This window comes from Neolamprologus multifasciatus, chromosome 20 (genome assembly GCF_963576455.1).
Source record: "Neolamprologus multifasciatus chromosome 20, fNeoMul1.2, whole genome shotgun sequence".
Lineage (NCBI taxonomy): Eukaryota > Metazoa > Chordata > Actinopteri > Cichliformes > Cichlidae > Neolamprologus > Neolamprologus multifasciatus.
Window position 1 is genome coordinate 20,804,834 of NC_140458.1, and position 9,442 is coordinate 20,814,275.

Genomic DNA, 9,442 nt, shown 5'->3' on the forward strand with positions numbered 1-9,442 from the left:
CCTGCTAGCATCTTGCACCCTGCTGTTATGTGCTGGATTGTCTCTGGGGCATCTTTACACAGCCTGCACTTGGGGTCTTGCCTGGTGTGATGGACCCCAGCCTCTATGGATCTTGTACTCAGAGCTTGTTCTTGTGCTGCCATGATTAGTGCCTCTGTGCTATCTTTCAGTCCAGCTTTGTCCAGCCACTGGTAGGATTTCTGGATATCAGCCACCTCCTCTATCTGCCGGTGGTACATACCGTGCAGGGGCCTGTCCTTCCATGATGGTTCCTCGTCTCCCTCCTCTTTCTTGGGTTTCTGCTGCCTGAGGTATTCACTGAGCACGCTGTCAGTTGGGGCCATCTTCCCAATGTATTCTTGGATGTTCGTTGTCTCATCCTGGACTGTGGTGCTGACACTCACCAGTCCCCGGCCCCCTTCCTTCCGCTTAGCGTACAGCCTCAGGGTGCTGGACTTGGGGTGAAACCCTCCATGCATGGTAAGGAGCTTTCTTGTCTTTATGTCAGTGGCTTCTATCTCCTCCTTTGGCCAGCCTATTACTCCAGCAGGGTACCTGATCACGGGCAGGGCGTACGTGTTGATGGCCCGGATCTTGTTCTTACCGTTCAACTGACTCCTCAGGACTTGCCTGACCCTCTGCAGGTACTTGGTGGTTGCAGCTTTCCTAGCGGCCTCTTCATGGTTCCCATTCGCCTGCGGGATCCCCAGGTATATAGATAGATAGATAGATAGATAGATAGATAGATAGATAGATAGATAGATAGATATTATCCTTTTCAAACTTTGCTTCTGAACTAGGACAAAGAAGTCTATAAATTTAACTGCATTGGATTATACATTTGCATTTGGTTCAGTTCCAACTGGGGACACAAATCCCTTTTGGGGTTACATCAGAAAGAGTATCTGGTGTAAAGGCTGCCTGCTGGGCTGACCCCTTGTGACAAGCGAGTTGCTGGGAGAGAGAAAGAGAAAAGATCACCTCTTATTTTAAACAGACTATAACAACTTTCTAGCTTTTCTTTAGACCCTGTCAGGGTTTTCATCTCATTCTGTCTCGTTAATCTGATTCCATTCCAACAAGCTCTGACACATCAATGTGGGAACTTCTAATGCCACCAGCAGATCGTAATCTGCATCTTATACCATTTTTCAGCCCCTATCTCTAGTTTAGATTTTTATGCAAGTGCTCCGTGAAACAAATGCTGGCTGAAGTGTCAAACACCCTCACCTCTGGCAGAAGTGCTCCAGGAAACATGTTCCTCTGATTCCAGTATGATAAGCAGATGGTGAGAATATTCCCATGGGTGATAGGCTACCTTTGTATTCCAGTAAAGTGTCTGATCGCAAGCTGAACGGATGGCACAAAGCAATCCACATTCAGACAGATTTGAACCATCTTAATTTTTTCTGGGGGGGGGCATGGGTTGGTGGGGTAGTTTGTGCCATGTGCTCTTCGTTGTTTGATCTTCAAGGCTAATTAATCTGTAGTGAAGTGAGAAAACCCTGATGTCACATTGGTGAAGCACGACACCCACCATCCCCCAACAGACGCAGACAAAAGATGGAGATAAATAAAGGAAAAATACAGTGAGGAAGTTTAAGAGGCTGTGATCATATAGTTTCCCCTTTGGATGTTTTTAGCTTCAGGCTCTGCGTAATGAGGCAACAGCACCCAGATTCAAAGCAAGAGAGGGAATGATATAAGGAAGAGAGTGAAGTGTAAACCTGCAAACCAATGGAGGAAAAACAAGAAAAATCACATGCACATGATGTATAAAGTGAAAAGGGAACAAGACCAGAAGTAGTTGTTATCATGTCCTAAAGCCTGTCACACACCAACACACATTAGAGTCAGCCTGAACCCATTTCACAGCTTGACATCAGTGAATCTCGCCTCAGGAAATCCTGAAGGCGTGAGTGTTGATTTATGTGTGTGTTTATGGTCCCATGAGATTGGGGGCTGATGTTGTCGAAGTGTAATGTTACAGTGAGCCTACAGTTGCAAAATGTTAGAAGTAGACGGCAGACTTTAGATGTCAGCTGAAGTTAACTGGAATGTCACTGGAAGCGTCTGATGGACTGACGGACAGAAAACATGACCTCCTCCCCTCCTGTGAATAGTAAATACATAGTGAAATGTAAATAGTGTTTTCACCTTTAAGGTTCAGTGGGACTGGCACCACACTGATATACAAGAAAATTAAGGGTTTTAACGTGTTTCTAATGTTGTAAGAGATTATTTTTAAGACATGGTATTTGCCTAACCAAGTAGTTTTGGTGGTTAAACAGACTCCTCCTGGACAAGATTTCAATGTGTTTGTGTGTGTCATTCCCCGTTAGTGCAGATGGTTTTAGGCTTTTATAGTGGAAAGATTATTTCAGCAACACTTGAGATAGTTAAGATAGATAGTAAGAGAACACACAACAAATATTACAAATGTGTGTCATACGCCAAAATAGTAGTGGACTCTAGAGCAGTGCAGACAAATTAAAAGTTTGAGAAATTTATTAAATAATGACAAAGAAATACTGGAGGAGATGTCAGCTACGAGACTTCCTGGGAACCGTTTGGCTTATGAGGACTGGAACCACTGAGAGAGAGGAAGAGGCAGGTTGGCTCAGGTTAACCTACACACAAGACTTCCACAGCACTGTCCCAGAGGGTTTTGCTTAATTCAATTCAATTTTATTTGTACAGCGCCAAATCACAACAACAGTCGCCTCAAGGCGCTTTATATTGTAAGGTAGACCCTACAATAATGCATACAGAGAAAAACCCAACAATCATATGACGCCCTATGAGCAGCATTTTGGCAACAGTGGGAAGGAAAAACTCCCTTTTAACAGGAAGAAACCTCCGGCAGAACCAGGATCAGGGAGGGGCGGGGCCATCTGCTGCGACCGGTTGGGGAGAGAGAAGGAAAACAGGATAAAAGACATGCTGTGGAAGAGAGACAGAGATTAATAACAAGTATGGCTGATCTGGGGAGGATACTTGGAAGGGAAGCACTGATCTGTTTTGTGCCAGGACAGACAGGTGAGTAGATGCAGTAATTCTCTGACGTAGGATTCCAAAGAGAATGGACCAGCTAGATGAGAACAGGTAAGTTGGGCCACACAAGGAACACTGGGAGACAAGGAAATTGAGACTTTAGTTTGAAGGTTTGTGAAAAAACAAGAAAGTCACAGAGGAGCCTGATGACCACTCTAAGGAGGCAGACAATCAGATACTGGATGCTGGAGCTGGACCTTAAGTGCTGAAAATAAGACTGACAAACAACAGTGTGGCGGCTGAAAAACGGGACTCCATCCTCAAGCACATCATCACCTGCTTAACCCAACTTCCAACCTACTTGTTGAAAGTGGAATACCAAAACAGCAACTGGACCAGTGCAGGACCATGACTATATAATTGTTTAGCTGGAGGACTTTTTGGAGAAAATAAAAGATTTAGAGATTTGCTACCTGAAATGCATGTGTAATTTTTTATAATGACTACAATTCAGTAGCCTACTCTCTACTTAATTGTGGAATGGTAAATTGATGACCTTGCCTTAAAGGGGACATGAAACGCTACGCATATAAAGGCTAATTTACACCATTGAGCCCTACTCTCAAAAACTGAAATCGATGTAGCTCTGTAAAGTTTTAAGAACATGTTCAGCACCATCTTCTGTCAGTAAGAAATGTGGTTGGTTGCAGTTAATAGACTTACATTAGTTTATGTTAGCTAGTGACAGAATCGGTAACTCAGGGGAAAATAAGGACACTATAACTGAAAATCTGTTTAAGGGGATCACATTTGTGCTGCAGCAATGAGTTTTATGCTAAGAAACAGAGGACACACTGTCCACTTTCACTGCCTGTCTCTGTAACTCTCTGTCTCAGTGGCTGTTCGCTGTTTGGCTAGTTGCACTCAAACAAGAAAATCCAGCTATTTGTTATGCAGTATATCCTCGGCTTCTTAGCATAAAACTCAAACACAAAGCTGTTGCAACCAGGGACACCACAGAAGTGATCCCTTGAGCTGATTTTTGGTTGTAGTTTCCTTGTTATTATTATTATTATTATTATTATTATTATTATTATTATTATCCAACAATATTCCAGTTCTAATCTAACATATATCAAATTTGTTGTTGGCTGTTTCTCCTGCTCCCACTCTTTATGCTAACTGATGCTACTCTCTCCTGGCTCCCCCTCGGCATACAATGCATAGTTATAAAAGTGGTATCAGTTTTTTCATATTTTGTACAAGAATGCTAAATATAGTATTTTTCTGAATTTAAAAGTATGTAAATTGTAGTTTTTTTTATGATGTATTTAACATTAGTAGATATGATTAGATAGTAGATAAGTTAGATATGATTTCAGGTTCTATTGTAATAAAGTTACCATAGGATTATAGTTTCTGTTCATATATGTGTAATAGCATGATAATCTTAATATTGTATCTTTCAGTTTTTCTTATTAGAGTTAAAAACAGCTTTCTATTATATTACACAGTAATTTAATTTTGAACTGCCTTCAGGAGGTCAGCATCCAGCAGAGCATTGAGAAGATGACAGCTTGTAAAAGAAAGCTGCTGTTTGTTTGTTAGTCCAAGTGTACATAGAGGCCCCTAAACTTCCCTCCACCTCCCTGCCACTCACTCTTCTAAATCATGTACAAGTTGCACAATCGCAATTACCAGTGGTGTGATGCCATAAAAGAACCACAGCATAGAACAACTCAAGACTTAGTGAAGGTCTACAATCTTCAGGAGAGCACCAAATCATTTAAGTGATGGCTACTTTTGAAGACTATGCCATAGAAATTCAAGGATTTATTATACTTACCACTTAACTCTTGACTGGTACTAACTTGTATCAGTACATATTTCAATAATTTGTTGTGTTCCTGCTCTTTATTCATCCTCCACCTGCTTTAGTATTGTCAAGCATAGCAATATATCTCATTTGTCTTTAGGCAGGGAGTAGCTAATAGTAACAATTGCAGGCTAAAAGGTCAAGGCCTTGTGTTAACTGCCCTGTTAAAGGTCAGCAGAGTCACAAACAATTCATTCTGCAGAGAGGAATCCTGCAACAAAGGAAGCATATATGTGCAACAAGGTGATGCTGGGGATATGTAAAATAAATAAAAATAACTATAATTTCCAATCAAACTGGTAATTTCTCCTTCGATAGACACGTGTCATAAGCTTTTATTGTAATCTGATATTATGTGTAACACATTTTTTTAAAGTTTACTTTAAAAAAATTAAAAAAGTTTACTTTAAAGTTTATTTTAAAAAATGTTCTAAAAACACTGGGATTCTGTATAAAATGTCAATAAAAACAAAATCTAAGGGTTAAAATCCATATTTTATTCATAATGAATCAGGGAAAACATGTCACTGTTTTCTATGTTCTCTGGTGAATAAAATATTTGTACATTTGTAGATCATTGTATTCTGTTTCCACAGCACGCCAACCCTTTTGGAATTGAAGGCGTATCCATGTTATATTCTGTAATAACAAAGCAGAGGATTCTTGTACTCCTCTAAAAGTTAGTACACTTATATCGATGTCATCCCCAGCGGTGGTTTTTCATCTGTTGTAAGCACCAGTGCATTCACAGTGCCACACTGGTATTTCCCTTTGGGAGAATTTTTAATCCCAGCAGACAGACGTCATAGAAGTCCAGGTGAAGTCAGATCTAACAATGGCTGCCCTGAGGGTCTCTGTCAGCACGAGCTTTTCTTCCCACCTATCATGAGTCTAACCATAATTACAAACTGACAGAGCTATTTCTTAGAATCTGGCTAATACATTATTGGGATGTCACTGACATCATACACTAAAGTCACTGAGTGCTGGTGACTCAGGAACCATAGAAGTAGCACTTGTGGTTGTTACATGAACAAAAGTAGTGCTGCCACACAGACTGAACTACGTGCATCACTTTAAAGCAAAGCATTCCAACTCCTGCATTCAAAAATGGAACGACAATTTCAGAATATTTGATGTCTTGCACCATTTACATACATATTTGCTATGTTTTGGTTTCCTTCTTCTACGACTTTGTTAGCACATAGAGGTGCGTGGTTTCCAGAGTCATTATGTGAGAGTGCAAACAAAAAGGGGAAAAAAAGCGGACATACTGTTTGCTACAATACTTCATGCTAAAAACTAACCAAAAGCCTTTATAGGCTCATTTTTCAACGTCACCAACAGACATTAGATTTTAGCTGTAAATTATTGCAACAATAACTGTGTTCCAGCAGTGCTTACAACTTTTTTTTTAAGTCTCCCTAGAAAAAAGTCTGGTATGCTCAAACGATGTGTCCTTAATTTGTTTAAGTTTTGTCTATTTGTGTGTGTTTTGTCGTTGCATCGAGCTCTCGGGGCCTTCTTTGGATTTCTGGTGGACAGACATGCACAGGAGACTGGCCTTGCTCAGTATGTGTTAGATGATTGATAACATTTTTTCCACATCCACTTACAAGGTGCTAAGTATTATCCAAGTGATTGCGTTAAAGGATTTATGGATTTCCACTACTTTTTTAAAGAGAAGTTGCCAATGTGAACAAGATTTCCATTCTCCACCACTGAGTTTTCCCTTGAGTTTCATGGGCAGGGCGGATATCCACACATTATTATCTCCATTTTTTTTGTTGTCTTTTTTCTGTCTTTTGCTTCTGCCCATGAGGCTGTTTAGCCTGCACAAGATAAACAGTTTGGTATCAGCAGGAAGAAGGAAAGAGGAAGGGCCTTATTATCTTCGTAGCCATTATATTGTTACTTTTTCCTCTTTCTCCACGGGTGCATCTCTGCATGTGCAGATACTTGAAAACTGCCTGTCTGTGCGTCCAAAAGACCAAAAACAGAGCCAGCTCCATTTTTATCTCCATGGCAGCAGACAATCACCTGATACAGTTGGCAGAACCGGGTCTGCAGGGACGAGACAGAAGCTTCTGACCTACATATGACAAGAAGTGTAAATTGCATTAGGTTAAAGGGTGTGCATATTGTAGCAGATCATAGAGTACATAAATCAGCGTACAGCAGCAGGGAGGTCACTCTGGCTGTAGGCACTGCAATGCTGTGAAGAGGGCCACTAAAAGGGATACAGTCCATTCTCTTATTACCCCAGCATGCAGTCATAAATCTGGCTGCCGCTCTCTCGACTGCCAGAGAGAGATTTACTACAGCCAGGATGCTTTCCTCTGCCTCCTCCTCCTCTGTTTTCTCTATTCTTCCTTTATTTTCAAACCTTGTCTCTTCCTTTTTCCCTCTTCCCTTCCCTGACACCTTTTTCCTCCCTCAATTTCCTCTTTTTCATCCCCCACCCCCACCCCACCCCAGTGTCACCAAGGGTCAAACACCCGCTGCATCACATTGTAACTTGGGGACACACACTGACACAGCAGTGAACACGTTTTAATTAAACCCCACAGTGATTTACAGTTCACACAACAGCTGTAAAGCTGAAGGCTGCGACTGATGCAGAGTTCAAAAGAATATATATGTTGTTTATTAAATAGATTTATTTAATGTTGTTTCTGGTGCATTCTCAGGTCAGATTCTAAATCCACTGAATGTAACTGACTCAGGAGAATTAAGTGTTGAACAGCTCTCTCTATAGTGATGAAACAATGTATTATAGCTCACATTCAATACCTGCGTTCATGCAACCACCTTGAAATGTAAACACTTGTTGTAGAGATAAAATCCTTCTCTAAAAATGATCACGCAACTGCTTTTTAATGCTACTCTGTCGTGGATTCTATATGAGACTTTGCATAAGAGTGACACAGCTTCCATGTCTGAAAGGTGGAGCCATAAGTGCCTTATTATTAAATAAAACACAATTTTCGTTTTTTTAATTAATGGCCCTAAACAGAGACGTTTAAGGCTGGCCCTGTGATTTCTTGTGGTTTCTCAGTCAGACCCCACACTCTCTTGTCAGGTCCACTTTCAAATGATCACAATGATGTCTGCAGCTTTTGAGTTCACTAAGGTGCTACACTAAGCAATAGGAGATGCCACAGTGACTACATTGATTTCTTGATTTACGGTTGAGATTATTTAGTACTACAAAGTAGTTATTCCGTTGTGATTATTTATACGGTAGATGAATGGAACATGGTTCAGCCAACATTTTGTTGTTCTGATGTCTGCTAAAAAGAGAGAGCAGATTTCTCCTGTTTTGGCTTCCCTTCATTGGCTTCCTGTTAAATCCAGAATTGAATTCAAAATCCTGCTCCCATACAAGGTCTTAAATAATCAGGGCCCATCTTATCTTAATGACCTTGTAGTACCATATCACCCTATTAGAGCACTTTGCTCTCGCTCTGCAGGCCTACTTTTTGTTCCTAGAGTATTTAAAAGTAGAATGGGAGGGAGATCCTTCAGTTTTCAGGCCCCTTTCTGTGGAACCAGCTTCCAGCCTTTTAAGATTAGGCTTAAAACTTTCCTTTTTGCTAAAGCATATAGTTAGGGCTGGACCAGGTGACCCTGAATCCTCCCTTAGTTATGCTGCAATAGATGTAGGCTGCCGGGGGATTCCCATGATGCATTGAGTTTTTCCTTTCCAGTCACCTTTCTCACTCACTATGTATTAATAGACTTCTCTGCATTGAATCATATCTGTTATTAATCTCTGTCTCTCTTCCACAGCATGTCTTTTATCCTGTCTTCCTTCTCTCACCCCAACCGGTCGCAGCAGATGGCCGCCCCTCACTGAGCCTGGTTCTGCCGGAGGTTTCTTCCTGTTAAAAGGGAGTTTTTCCTTCCCACTGTCGCCAAAGTGCTTGCTCATAGGGGGTCATATGATTGTTGGGTTTTTCTCTGTATCTATGAAGTGCCTTGAGGCAACTTTTGTTGTGATTTGGCGCTATATAAATAAAATTGAATTGAATTGAATTGAATTAAATATTTTATGGTGCACGTTGTGGATCCATAGTAAAATTACACTTCCCTTTGATGACAAAAATGTTGAACATACCAAGGTACACTGCATATATACGCACGCCTGCTGAAAAGCAACATATTTGGATATTTATTTGTGTGTTATGTTTCACTTATCATATATTTTCTCCAATCTCCAAATCCGTTATAGATGTTTGGCGTCTAGGATGTGCATGTCTAAAGGACATCTTAGGAGGACACAAACTCTGGGGCACATTGCTGGCTGACCTAATTATACTATCTGTTCATGTGGAGACAACAGTGTGTTTACATTTGGATAGCTTTCCGTTTTGCACGTGTTAGCAGCAACCAAGATAAAATGGTCTGTGTTCCCAAGTTCTGGGACTGCAGAAACTGACAAGATGCAGTATTCTGGTGGCATGCACATTTAGTTTACATTGTTTTATCAATAATTTATGTAAGTTGCTGGGGGTGGACCTGGTTTAAAGGTACAGCAAGTAATTTTTTTTTTTTTTTTTTGGGGGGGGG